This window comes from Adiantum capillus-veneris, chromosome 13 (assembly GCF_014529385.1).
Source record: "Adiantum capillus-veneris isolate H3 chromosome 13, ASM1452938v2, whole genome shotgun sequence".
Lineage (NCBI taxonomy): Eukaryota > Viridiplantae > Streptophyta > Polypodiopsida > Polypodiales > Pteridaceae > Adiantum > Adiantum capillus-veneris.
Genome location: NC_140943.1, coordinates 64,099,818 through 64,115,030, shown reverse-complemented (window position 1 = coordinate 64,115,030; position 15,213 = coordinate 64,099,818).

Genomic DNA, 15,213 nt, shown 5'->3' with positions numbered 1-15,213 from the left:
CTTACCCACCATGACCAATTGCACCATCACTAAAGTCATCCACTTTGATTTATGTGTGATAAAAACACTTGGTAAGGGTTTCCCACTGAGCCCAAGAATGCCTCATTTGACTTGTAGCTCCATTTTTTCATAGACTCTTTTTGTCATGCATACAGAGTCATCATTTACAAAGACTAAGAAGAGGAAGAGCATCAACATCAACATCGACAAATTTCATTCAAATGGGCTTCACAATATCAAAACAAATTGCTTTAAGGAGGGACAAGCCAAAAATTCCTATCAAAAGCAATTAACTATGACTTTAACTATGACGGTAGGTGTTGAAGCTATTGGAAGGATAATTCCATGAGGCATCTTCACTCTTAAAAATAAGAAAAAATCAAAGATTAGGTATGGATTTGCATTAATATATTCCAAGCCTTTTTTTCCTCCTACGCATTTTTCTTTGGTCTAAAAAACTTCATGTAGTGGTTTTATTTCAAGATCTAGACACTGGCATGCTATTTAGCTTGTCAATGAGACCTTCCTTCTACATTTTTTTGTCAAATAATAATCCCTATGATCTTAAGCCTTTATACACACAACCTTCCACTAGGTGCACCATATCAAACTATGGAAAAAACCATCGATGTAAGCTTAGATACAATGCTCACACACTTATCCTGGTTAGGTAGTATCATTGCATACTCAAGTAGGTTAAAATGTTGAGTTTGAGCTAGGGTGTTGAGACATTTAAAGACAATATATTTTCCATGTGCACCAAGGCTCTTCTATGTGAGAATCTCTTCTACTTCATTGCTAAAGCTCTTCTCTATTGGAACCTTCTCTACCTCTATCCTAGTTATGATAACATTGATTAGGTCGTGGTCTATCTTGTATCACTACTGAGGCAATATTCCTCCTTGTATATGTATAAAAATCCCTTCACTCTAATGGAAATCAACTAGTTGTTGAGTTCATTTTTCTTGTACTCTCAAATCAATTTTTAATACTCAACAACTCTATCCCATGCACTTGTACTGCATTGCAAATGTCAAGGTGCACTAGGCTAAGTAGGGAATAGGAGAGCTCTTCAAATCTCAAAAGAGCTCTCCAATGCTAGAAATATTGAAATCCCTTTGTGAGATGAAAATAGCTCAAAGTACAAGGAGAAAATTGCAAGAAAAATGGAAAAATCCCCAAAAATTTGACCAAGAGTTTAGATTTAGGGCAAAGTGTCAAATTGTGAATGGCGGAGGAAAAATTGAACTTTTATGCCAATTGTCACACCCAAGGGACAAGGCAAATCAAAAAGGACAAAAAATTGACTAAAAATACTCTAAGCTAGCAATTGTGCACTATACAAGTGGGTAGGATGGTTCAAAAGGAGATTTGGAGTGCATAAATATGATCTAGTAGCTATATATTAACTATGCCTTCTAAGAGCTATATTTTAATCATGCCTTCCACAATCATTCTATGCTCATGAGATGGTGGTTTCCAATGCAATAAAGCACATTAATCCTCTTTATTGTCTCTATCTTGACTTGTCAAGAAAGGATGCTTGATTAGCTGAATGGTTTATTTAAGTGGGTGATTAAAGTGCCCAATCTTTATGCTTGATGCTCACTATTTTGATGAATGCAATTTTGTTGAGTGTTTAGAGTACATTGGTAAAGAGCATCTTTGTGCTGGAGTGGGTGCTACATAACCTAGCTTCAGGATTGGTTTAAGCTTCCATCACCTCTTTAATGCTAAGCATGGTGGGTGGAGTAGATAAACTTAGCTTATTACCCTTCTCTATTGTGTAGAAGAGTGCATTTTCCATGTAGTTGTTCCTAAGGTTATTAGCCTTGGATTGACAAATCTAAGGATTTGGGTGATATTCATTGGTACTGAGCAACTTGTGTGAAAGCCCTCACTAGCATTGGTTGACATCAAGATTTTATGTTGAAATGACTTTTTGAGCAATTGAAATAGGACCATCTTTGTTCTTGTTAGCTAGAATAGTTAGATCTTAGAGAAAATGTGTGGCTCTTGGTAGGTAGAGTATGGTTTTGGTGCTACTATTTGAGTAGAGGCTACATAGGAGTTTAAGATCATAAGGAAATAGTTGAAAATTGAGCTTTCTTGTGCAAATAGATCCTTTCATTAGTTAAGAAAAGAATCTCAAATAGATCCTTTCTTGTGCAAATAGATCCTTTCATTAGTTAAGGAAAAAACCGCTTATGGCTACACTCTAAGGAGGACGAGAAGCATTATGTACGAGGCAAAACCATGCTCACACTCAGCAGTATCCCAAGGGGATGTGCTAACATGATTGGTTTTCCATAAAATGCAGACATGGAAAACTATTGTTAGAGAATATGGATAAACATGTACGAGGCAAAAACCTGCTCACACTCAACAGTATCCCAATGGATTGTGCTTTCATGATTGGTTTTCTATTAAATGCAGACGTGGAAAACTATTCTTAAAGAATATGGATAAACATTTTTTCCCTATATGATTGTTATAATAACATGTCTACACCTATGGATTTCCTCAAATGCCTCTATGGAGCCAACAAGAACTTTTTCTTTCACCTTTTGAGGCTCATCAAAAGGGCTCACTGAATGATAAAGGATATTATTTAGAGCAATTATAGGAGTCTAAATATAGCAAGTAGTTATGTTATACAATCACTTGTGCCAACAATGCCTCTTATCCAATCCAAGAAGTGTTGCGAATGGCAGTTCTTTCACACTTGTTGATGCACTTTATGTACCTTGGATAAAAAAAGAACCTTTTGTCTATATCAACACTTGCTAGACTTGATCTCATTGTGAAATTTTTGGATGACATGTGTACATTTCATGATCTCAATTTTGGTGATGAAATTGTTGCATCTAGCATTTTATGTCGTGGGATGTATAAGATCACTTTGTACGACAAGTGTGGGGTGAATTTTGCAAATCCAGTTGTGGCTTTTAAGGCTATTTCACATGCAAAACTTTGGCATGCACGTTTTGTGCATCTAAATTTTACCAGTTTGTTGCATTTGCAAAAATCTGATATGGTTGCTTCTTTGTTGCCTCTTGAAGCACGTGCAAAGCATGTCTGTGAAGGTTGTATTTTGGGTCAGATGCAGCACTCAAATTTTCCAAAGGATGGTTTAGTTAGGGCTACATGCAGATTGACTTGTGCATAGTGATGTTTGTGCGCATATGCAAACTTCGTCTTTGGGAAATTACCTTTACTTTATGACTTTCATTGATGGTTACTCCAAGAATGCATGGGTGTATCCGCTTAAAAATAAGTCTGAAGTTGTAGATGGCGGAGACAATCTCACTGGGTGGGAACCGGCTCCTATGAGACGAACATCGGATCAGTCAGTAATTATTACGGTAGTTACCACAGTAAGTCCCAAGGCATATAAATAGGACCCATTACATTGTAATGGGTTCGGGTTGGCATTTGTCGGTTGTACTTCTGCTTAGCTTTTGATTCATAATCCTTAGTTCCCAAATTGTTCTTGAGCTACATTATCTCCATCTGTAATCTTTCATCTGTAATCCTAAAGATAGCAATCCCGTGTACTTCAGCCATACATACTTTGTACTCATTCTCTCTAAATCTGAATCTGAATTTGAACATCATTCTCAGTACTTCAGTCTGTTTCTCATTTCAGTAGATGTATTCCAGTTCAATTTCTATTTCCTTTTCCAGTTCTACTGTTTGAACTAACACATCACCAGTAGCTGTAAACTTCAAACACTAGAATCAGCTATCTAAAGAGATTAGCTCCAATTCCATTTTGATGATCACGGTGGCTAGAGATGTTGCTCGTTGACTAGCAGACTCCTCTCCTAGTTTGAGTTTCAGTTGTTGTAATGGCACCCAAACCCATTCGTGGCCAAAAACCATCCTACCATGTTGACCCTATTCCTAAGGAGTCAGAAAGAGACTCTGATCCCAAGGATGAACAAGTAACTGACACTGAGGCTCAGGAGGAGCACAGTCATGCTGATGAGGCACAGGATTCTCAGCATTCCAGTCAGCCCAGATGACGCTGAGCTGAAAGGGAAGAACGCAAGGCCAAGAGTTCTCGGACCAAACAGGGAGACAAAGGTGCCAAAGGCAGTAAAGGAAGTCGTCATAGTTCCAGTAGAAAAGCTAGAGAGGAGATAGCAAATGAGACGGAGGCAGAAATTAATTGGGATGCAGACACAGACTATTGTAAGAAGGCTGCAAAAAAGAGTCAAGATTCCAAGGTGAGAAGAGGAAGAAATGAGGCTGATAGACATGATTACACATCTTCATTGAAATAATCTTTTCTTGTGTTCAAAGGGGGAAAGAAGGAGGACCTTGATGTTCATATCCAAGCCTTTGAGCAATATGCTGAGTTAAAAAAATTTTGATGAAGATGATTGGGGTGACTGCTTTCCGCAAACATTAAAGGAGGCAGCAAGGAAATGGTACTACCATTACCCGGCTTGTCAACTCATATCATATAATAAACTGCTTAAAGCTTTCCGACTGGAATATTCAGACAACAGAGGGGATGAGGATATACTCTGTGAGTTGGATAAGATAAGGCATGGAAAATTGTCAGCCAGAAGCTATGTTGAGAAAATCAAGGAGCTAACTAGACAATTGTAGGAACCACCATCCGAAAAGCGGCTGCGATCATGGTTTTTGAATGCGTTTCACAGTAAGAAGCTTAGGGAACAGGAGGTGCCGGCACCGACCAATAAATTCAATGATTTGGTGCAGCAAGCCCTGAAGCTTGAACAGTAAGCTAAGAAGGAAAAGAGTCATAAGAAGAAGAGGTCCAGTAGTAGCAGTACTTCTACTGAAGATTTTGAGTCCAGTAGAGCCTCCAGTAGCTCTGAAAGTAGTTCAGATGAAAGAACTAAAGACAAGACTAAGAAAGGATCTTGGTCTAGGAAGATTGAAGAGATGGTTCGGAAAATTGTTGAAATTATCCAAACCAGACAGCCGGTAAGAAGAATGGAAACCTGCTGTTCAAAGTGTAAATCTAAAGACCATGTTTCAAACGAATGTCCACAGTGTACTTATTGCATGGCCTATGGCCATTTATGGAACAACTGTGGTATTCGAATTCATGATTTTAAGAAGGGAAAAGATTTGTCAGTGGTAGCATTCACCAATACTAAACCAGTAAGAGTAGAAACTACCAGTGTTTCTCAAGAGGAGAAACCAGGTGCAAGTGGTACTGGAGCAGGGCGCGGTAGATACCAAGCGGGTACCAGCCAAGGCCGAGGTGGTGGTAATTTTCAGAATCGAAGCCTGAATTGTTATACATGTGGTAAGTATGGGCATTTCGCAGCTCAATGTCCAGAAACACCTGAAGCTGCCGATACCGAGACGAAGGTTCCAGAACCGGTTCCTGTACGAGGAGTTATGAAGCAAAGGGGTGGTGACTGAGGAAATTCCAGACAAACCAGCAAAACCAGTCAATCCTGAAAGTAGCAAATGGGCTCAGGAGAGAGAGGTATGGAAGACCAAGGGTAAAGAAAAGGTGGTTGATGAATGGCAGGAGCAAAGAGCACTAGAGGTGAAAATCACTGAGGATTTGGCCAAGAAACTGCCAGAGTAACCAGAGAGTTTTGATGCCTAGGTCATTCATAAGATACCTACCCAGTTGTCTGAGACAGCACAACCAAATCAATCGAAGACTGGGATGCCTGAGACCAGGTTGGCTGAAGTACAAGGGTTGATGGAAGAGTTGGGAACTGCTAAAGGAGCTGGAAGCACTGAACCAAAGGAATGGTATTGTGAAGATAACACCAATTCCTCAAGTTCTGACGACAACTCTGAGCATGAGAAAGAGGAAATTCATGTCAAGATTTGTGACACAATTCAAAAACTCACTGTGGAGTTAGAGGACACTAGAAGAACTCTACCTGAAGCAACGAAATTCATCAAGCAGCGAATGAAGGCTGAGGCGGAGGCCAGATCAGTCAACTTGACAGCTGTCAGAGATGATGAAGTGCCATTCATTCAGGTGGACTACAAAGTGAGGAAACAGTGCGAACCACTCTCAAGTGTTATACTAGATGGAGGAGCAGGGGTAAATATTTTGGGAGTACATCTTCAGCAAAGGATGGGAATTACTAACCTGAAACCAACACCTTTCAAAGTCCCAATGGCGGATCATCGAGTGGTGCAAGCAATTGGAATGGTAGAGAATATGCAAATACGAGTGGGCAAAGAAAAGTTCAAAGCCAGTTTCCTAGTGCTGGATGTGCAAGGAGCTTATGGGATGCTACTGGGACGCCTATGGCTAACAGCACAGGCTATTCATAACTATGCTAATCAAATTTTGACAATATAGGGGGCCGGTAGAAGAATCCAGATTCAGATGAATAACACCAAAAGTTGGAGAAAGGAACTGAGAAAGGAATAACACCAAAAGTTGGAGAAAGAAACTGAGACCCAAGGAGCTCTGTCCAGAAGTACAAGGTGAAGGAAATTGAGAAAATGTTGGTAGCTATGAATATTTTTCCATTAACAGAGATAGATCTCAATGCAGTCTTATAAACAAAGATGAAGCTAAAAAACAAAAGAAACAATTTCCAGAACAGTTCACTGAACTGAATTCAGGAGAACGTTCAATGAGATTAACTGGAAGACCAGAAGAACCGGTTGAGTTCAGCACACCAGTAGAACCAGTATGCTTTGGAGTAGCTACTAGAAATCAGAATGATAATTCAGAGCTCAGAGGATCGTCCTGGGATTATTCTAAGGAGTCAACCAAGAGAAAGGGTGGAGGGCCTAACTGGTTGCTTCAAGATGATCAGGAGATAGAGGAATGGAATTTAGGGTTTGAAGAAAACCCTAGAATGATCAAGGTAAATAAACATATGAATCCTACGATGAAAGAGAGGGCACGACATATGTTCCAGCACTATAAATATGTGTTCGCATGGGAGCATACAGATCTAAAAGGGGTGGATCCAGAGGTCTGTCAACACAGAACACCACTAAAAACCGATGCCAGGCCAGTAGGACTGCAGCGCTATCAAATGAATCCGAATTATGCTAAGAAGGTCAAAGAGGATATTGACAACCTTCTGAAAGCTGGGTTCATTAATGAAGTATCCAGTAGTGATTGGTTGTTTCCTATTGTGGTTGTGCCTAAGAAGAATGGGAAGTTGAGAGTATGTGTAGATTATAGGAAACTCAACGCTCAAACCATCAAGGATCCATTTCTATTGCCCTTCACAAATATGTTGCTTGATGAGATTGCAGGGTATGAGATGTACAGTTTTATGGATGGATATAGTGGATACAACCAGTTACAAATTGCTCCTGAGGATCGGGGAAAGACAACTTTCATTACAGAGTGGGGAGCATTTATGTATCTAGTAATGCCATTTGGCCTATGCAATGCACCAGCCACTTTCCAGTGGTGCATGATGGAGATATTCAATGAGTTTCTTCATCGGTTCCTCGCTATATTCATAGACGATTTCACTGTATATTCAGCCAAGGAACAGCATTTACTATTCTTGGAAATGGTTTTTAAGCGCTATAAGGAGAAGCGGATTTGTCTGAATCCATTCAAATTTGTTTTCCTAGTCTAGAAAGGACAATGACTAGAAAAGGACAGCTACTGGGACATGTGGTATCCTGCAATGGAATAGAAATGGCCAACAACAAGATCCAATGCGTTCAGCAGGCCAAGGCGCCCACAAATGCATCTGAGTTAAGTTCTTTCTTGGGATATATTAACTTTTACAGAAGATTTGTGCATAAATTTGCCTCCCAATCTTTACCACTGTATGAGCTCACAAAGAAAACCAGCAAGTTCAATTGGACTGATGAGTGTGAGGAAAGTTTCCAGAACTTAAAAAGTGCCATTATCAGTAAACCAGTCCTTCGGCAACCAAATTGGGATGTTATCTTCCATGTACATGTGGATGCTTAGGGGCTGGCGATGGGGGTGATACTAGCCCAGCCAGATGGAAGGACTCACTATTCTGTCTACTTTGCCAATCGCAAATTCAGCCAGGCTGAACAGGGTTATACAACCACTGAACGAGAAGCTCTAGGGATGGTTTTCAGTGCTACAAAATTCAGGCATTATTTGCTAGGCAAATTGCTTCATTTCTATGTGGATCATCAGACCCTATTATTCTTGATTAATAAAGTCATTATTCAAGGCAGGCTAATACGGTGGATGATGTTCCTTATGGAATTTGAATTCCAAATTTTCCGTAAACCTGGCAAGAACCACTATGGTGCTGATTTCCTCTCTAGGAGTACGGAGGGCTGTTCTGAAGCGTCTTTAAGAGACGAACCAATGGATGCTGAATCATTTCAACTAGAAGCGGCAGAATCAGTCGATCCTGAATTATATGAAGTATATCAGTTTCTTTCTTAGGGTAGTTTCCCAGATGATTGGAAGCAGAACCAGAAGAAGGCTCTCGTTATCAAAGGATTAAACTTTACCATCATTGGGGGCTCACTCTACAGATTAGGTGTCGATGGGATTCTCCACCGATGTGTGCCTATGGAGGGGAGAATGCAAGTTATCTCAGAGGCACATAATGGAGAATCTGGTGGACACTTTTCTACTGATATTACTTACAAGAAGATTTTGTAGGCTGGTTTATGGTGGCAAACATTGATATTTGATGTCAGAAGCTTTTGCAAAACCTATGACACATCAGCAGACATGGGTAGACCCACATCAGCAGACATGACTCCTTTAACACCAGTACATCCACTGGGTGTTTTCATGAAATGGGGTTTGGATTTTATGGGACCTTTCAAGAAGGTTAATCCTAGGAAGAATAGGTATATCTTGATGGCTACCTGTTATGTAACCAAGTGGGTAGAAGCTAAGGCTCTTTCTGACAATACAACAAAATCTACTGCAACGTTTTTATTTGAGAATATTGTATGCCGCTATGGATGTCCTGTGGAGATTGTGTCAAACCAAGGGACACACTCCATAAATGACACTATGGATATCCTCATGGATATGCTTTCAATCAAGCATCAGAAATCCACACCATATTATCCTAGAATGGGCAGGCCGAAAGCAGCAACAAGACCATTAAGACTATCCTCACCAAGATTGTGCAGAAAAAGCCAGAACAGTGGGATTTGAAGCTTCAGACTGCTCTATGTGCATATTGAACAGCTTATAAGGTCACTATGGGGTTAACACCATTCAGAATGGTGTATGGCACTGAAGCTGTTGTCCCTATGGAATTTGTTATACCCAATTTCAAAATGGCTATAGAGTATGGTTTAGATTTTAATCACAATCTGAAGAACATACTCGAAGAGCTAATCCAGTTAGATGAGCTGAGACAGAGGGCTATGTTGGAACAAGAAATTGTTCAGCAAAGAAGGAAACACTGGCATGACAGACGAATTAAGGTTCGAGAGTTTCAGAAAGGAAATCTGTTTCTATTATATTAGTCCAAATTAGGCCCTAAGAAACCAAACTTAAAGATAGCCTGGGCATGACCATTTGAAGTTGATTGGGTGTTCTCAAATGGCACGGTATAGCTGAAAGATCTGTCTGAATTACTGCTGCCAGGGGTGTATAATGGAGCAAAAATCAAGCTCTACTATTCATAAGCCAGAGAGCCTTGCCAGGAACAGGGTACTGAGGATCTGGGAGCTGAAGACCAAGAAATTCCAGAATCAGTTATCTTGGGACTTTTTCATGTGCAGCCAGTTCAAGAACCAGTTCCAAAGCCAGTTTTAGACCAATACCAGCACGACCAAGCCAGGCTTATACCAAGACTAGAGAAGTGGGGAACCAACGGTCAGATGGAATATTAGTAGTAATCATTTCAAAGACCGGAAAAATTATTGTCCAATGCATGTCTGCCACGTCATTTGCAGTACACAGAAGTTTAGGAACGGTAAGTGGTGGATCTTTTATGGCGCAGACTCGTATAACAGTAAGGCGAGTAAGTTTTTTTCTCGCAAATCTCCTGCACAACGCTTACCTTCTGTTGTCCATTCACCATCGCTGAGCTCCGAAGTTTCTTCACTGCAGTCGCAAACCTTGTCCTCTGAGGAGACCGTGGATTGTCATCTGTCTTTGCCAGCCACACCTGGATACAGTTTCAAAGAATCAAGTAAGTCATCTTCTTCTTCTCCTGCTTCATCATCTTCACGGTGCATGGGTAGGAAGAAACTGTTAGAGAAGATGCAATAGACTATCGATGAAACCCAAGCCCTTATTACTGCTGCAAAGGAATCTCTTCCACTCATTCCGCATAGTAAGATTCAGTATTATTTGTTTACTGAGGAAGCCAAGGCTTTAATCCAACTATGGGATTTGCGTGTGGTTCTACAAGCCACAAGGATTGAGTTTGACACAGCCATCATAAGGCAAGTCCTGGATTCTTTTAATGTTGAAGATGGAAGTGCCGTGGTCTATGGCAGAAAAGTGACAGTTACTCCAGAGAACGTTGCTTTTGCTTTCCGAATGCCAAATAAGCCAAATCCATCTGTGGCAACCGCAGAGCATATCAGTGCAACTTTAAAGGAAGATGGCGCTCCCAAAAGGAGACGAAAAGCCAGTGCGCAAGGGATTCCAGTAGCAGGTCTGGATGTTCTTGCTGCTTATCGATTTGTGGCTGAAGTTGTGAGCCTAAAAAATAATCCGACATATGTGTCAGAGAAACTCTTTGCTATGCTTTTAGCAAAGAGATCGTATTCTAAAGTTGATATCAACCTCTGTCAGATATTGTCGCATAATGTACTTCAGCAAACTGCCAAGTGGAAGTCTCAAAGTGTATTCAAGGCTTGGTATGTTTGGCAGTTTCTGTACTAGATGACTTCTCCAGACGCCCATGATCAGGTAAGAATGGCTTGGAGCTAGAAGCCATTCCCAGTATCCCAGAATGTGGAATTATCATCTGATGAAGAAGCCCCAGAAAGCCCATTGGACAAAAGAGAAAGGCTATACAAGAGGAAGCTGACAGTTCAAAGAGACCAAGGATGACACTGACCAAAAGCACGGCTCTCTTGAAGCAGTTAGAAAGTCAAATCGCAACGGCGTCTACTGAAAAGACTTCAGCTAGCCAGACTGAACAGCATACTATCCAAACCACTGGTGGAGTTAACCAGCCAGCAGGCCAGATTTCAGCAACCACCAGTACTGGACAAGACCAATCAAAAAGGGCCAGTCTTGACCAGACAGCAGACCAGACTGATAAGGGCAAAGGACCAACATCTCCAAGTCCACTTGGCAGAGTTTCTGTGCCATACAGTGAAGCAGCCCTACTATTGACAAAGAAAGATAGGTTACAGCAGATGCAGACTCATCCTCTCAAGGGACGCCTAGTTTTGCAAAAATCTGATTATTCTGCATTACCCTACCTGGCTCTTATCATGGTTTATGAGCCAACTGACTCTGATCGAGCAACAATTAAGGATGGTTGTTTTGTGCTTGTTCAGTCATCATGGAGCACTATTGTCAATTGCATGGGAAAAATGTTGGATACTACAGGGTCAGAAGATGAACTAACTAAGGTAAAGACTGAACTAAGGGAGGCTGAGGAGAAGATTGAAAAGCTGGAGCAAGGGAGAGCAGCCCAGAACCTGCACCACAGTATCCTTAAAGCTCAGTCAGCTAGGACTATTCAGCAGTTACAAAGTAAGCTTGACAAGGTGGAGTCTGAGATACGAACCATACGGGAAGAAAAGACAAAAGCTGAAAGATAGGTTTGAAACTATGCTCAGAATGAAGAGATTTGAGTTCAACTCCTTACTGACCAGCCACACTGCTCTGAAGGCCACATTAACAGAAAGGTATATCTATAATAATCTGGCCGAGATCTTGAATCCAGAAGGGAATGTTGTTTTTGACATGGACAACTTGAGGGCTCTTATCGAGACAATGCAAAGTGATTTGCAAGATAAATTTTTTGAATATAACAGTGCTCTGGCAACTCAAGCTATCCTTGATTATATTGAACACCAGAAGGATGATGATAAGGAGGAAGAAGAAGCAGAGAAGGAGGATGAACCAGAAGAAGAGCATAATGATGATGATGATGACTCTCCTCCATCTCCACCTTCAGAACCTGATACTCGCGGTGCGGGCACAATAGAAGGACATGATCAGTCTCAGGAAGACCAACCAGACCAGCCTGAAGGGCAGCAATTGAGCGATCAGCAGCAGAGCTGGGAAAGCAACAACCCAGCAACACTGGAAAATCAACAGCACACCAATCACAACATAGTAGGGATGCTAAAGGGAAAGGCAAAGATGTGACTGAGGGACCATAAGGTGATGAGCGACATTCATTACAGCTTGTCACGTTGAACAAGAGATTAAGACATCAACAAACTCCTATAACCAGGCGGTATCTGGAGAATAATGATCTTATCTCTGATCTAGAGCGCTTTCAAGGACGGTATGTCGGCGCCAGGGAAATGTTTGCGCATTGGAAATCAGCCGCTTTCCATGATCAGGAGGTCTGTCAAGTGCCTAAGCATCCCAGTACAATACAACTGTTAGAAAGGGTTCCTTAATGGTTACTGACTGTTGAAGAGAGAGTATCTAATCCACATTGGCAACGGCATTCTACTGCAGATTGTCGTTCCCTAGCTATGGAATTAGACCTTCTAGGGAACAAGCCAACGTATAGATGTATGAAGGATGTCAGGAGTCAATTAAAAGAGGTCTTAGTGCAAATGCAGATCGCTAGGGGAGTTCTGGATCAAAGAGTGCGAGCTATCCTTGAAGATCAGACTGCCACCAGCAAGGGACCTCAAACTCGAATGTCAGTAGGAGAACATGCAACTGCTCTCCGGCGAGACTGTTTCAGTTGGTTAAAGTAACCAGAAAGATGATGCAGCAAGAGAACCAGGCTGTCCTTAACTTCTTGGAATTTGTGCCTGATTCCCCAGTTTTCTTGTATGCTTTACCAGCAAGAGAGGCAGAGTTGCCAAGATTTTTTCCAACACTCTATCCTCAACACACAGGACCAATAGATCGGCTCACATACTTCAAGATTACTGATGATCTTCAGGATTGGTATGAGTGATCGACTGTGGAATGGAAAACCTGGCAAACATTGTTCAACGACGCTCTCCAACTGAATGATCTCCAAGAGCTGAGAGATGAGGTGCAGAGGATCAAACTGTGTATGGGCCAGTGGAAAATTCAGCTCAGAGGCCTCACTTAGATCACCAACCAACTGCTGCAACTCACTATGGAGTCCTCTAAAGTGCCTGAAAAGGACATTACGGCTAAACCAGGCCTAGGACCACAGTACAAAGAGATGGGTGAGATTCTTTTTGAAGCCCGGATCAAAGCCAATCAGTCTCTTCTAGAAGGATGGATCCATACAGCCTCACATTGTCACAAACTGGCCAGAACTCGGCTCGGCACGCTCTATGATCTCGACACCAAATCTTATCATCCTCTCACGCTTTATGAAATCGAGATGTCCACAGAAAGGCGGGATCAGCTTGAGCAGGAGGCCATTTACAGGCTCATTCAGAAGGAGAATGCTGGCACTGGGACTTCTCAGACGCCATCCAGGCCAAAGGGTAAACGGAAGCGGGTTCAGTGGAAGGATACTGGGTAGTTCCATCTCAGAATTCGGTCAAGGATTTTTCCGCCGGTCTTTAAATCAGATGGTGGATTTTTCCAGCAGTTTTCGCAGCAGACGCTGGAGTTTTCCACTCAGGAGTTGGTGTCACTTGGCTGGATGACCCTTGGAATTACAATTACAAGGGTGTCAAGCACTCAACAACCCAGCACTAGAAGAATCAGACGATGGATTTTTCCAGTCCGACTTGGTGTCTCTTGGTAGGATGCCCCTAGAATTACAACTATAGGGGTGTCGAGCACTCAACGAGCAAAATTCCAAAAGAATCAGACGATGGATTTTTTTTCTTAGAAATTTTGGAATCTTACCAAAATTCAAGAAAGGAGGGAAGGATGTAGATGGCGGAGACAGTCTACTGGGTGGGAACCGGCTCTTGTGAGACGAACAGCGGATCAGTCAATAATTACCACGGCAGTTACCATAGTAACTCCCAAGGCATATAAATAGGACCCATTACATTGTAATCGGGTTGGCATTTGTCGGTTGTACTTCTGCTTAGCTTTTGATTCATAATCCTTAGTTCCCGAACTGTTCCTGAGCTACATTATCTCCATCTGTAATCTTTCATGTATAATCCTAAACATAGCAGTCCAGTGTACTTTAGCCATCATACTTTGTACTCATTCTCTCTGAATCTAAACATCATTCTCAGTACTTCAGTCTGTTTCTCATTTCAGTCGATGTATTCCAGTTCAGTTTTTATTTCCTTTTCCAGTTCTACTGTTTGAACTAACACATCACCAGTAGCTGTAAACTTCAAACACTGGAATCGGCTATCTAAAGAGATTAGCTCCAATTCCAGAAGTGTTTATGTGCTTCAAGCAATTTTTGTTTATGGATGAAAATGTCTTTAAATGTACTATGGGCACCCTCTGTTCAAATCGGGGGGGAGGGGGGGGGGGGGGGGGATTATATGTCTCGTGAATTTAATGCATTTTTGGCTAGCCATGGGATAAAACACCAATGTACAGTGCCGCATACACCTCAGTGAAATGATGTTGCTGAAAGAAAAAAAATTGGTTGCTTAGAAAAATGGCACTATGTATGGTCAAAAGTCAAGCTTTGCCACATTCATTTTGGCTTGAGGCCATCTTGTGTGCTACTTATGTACTTAATAGCTGTCCTACAAAAGCTTTGTAGTCTATGACTCCTTATGAAGAATGGCATGATAAGAAGCCATCTATTGATCACATGCGCGTTTTTTGGGTGTTTGTCTTATACTTTGGTGCCACAAACACATCACAAAAAATTGGATGACAAGGTTGTTAAATGCATTTTTGTTGGTTACAGCACTGAAAGCAAAAGTTATATGTTATACCATCTACAAACAAAATGTATCTTGATTTCACGAGATGTTGTGTTTGTGGAAGATTATGTTCAACCTTTGTTATCATGTACCAGAGATAATAATGTAAGCTCAAAGGATATTTATGAAACTTTGTTTCTTCTTTTTAATGGCGGAAACTCGAATGTAAATTCTAATGAGGCAAATATACAACCTATCCCGGCCTTAGATCGGCTTTAAATCTACTCATATCTGTGGTCATGATGCGGCCTTAAATCTCCTCATATTTGTGGTCATGATCCATGACTTAAGCTTGAACCCCTCTTGAACAACACTTGCATCGTT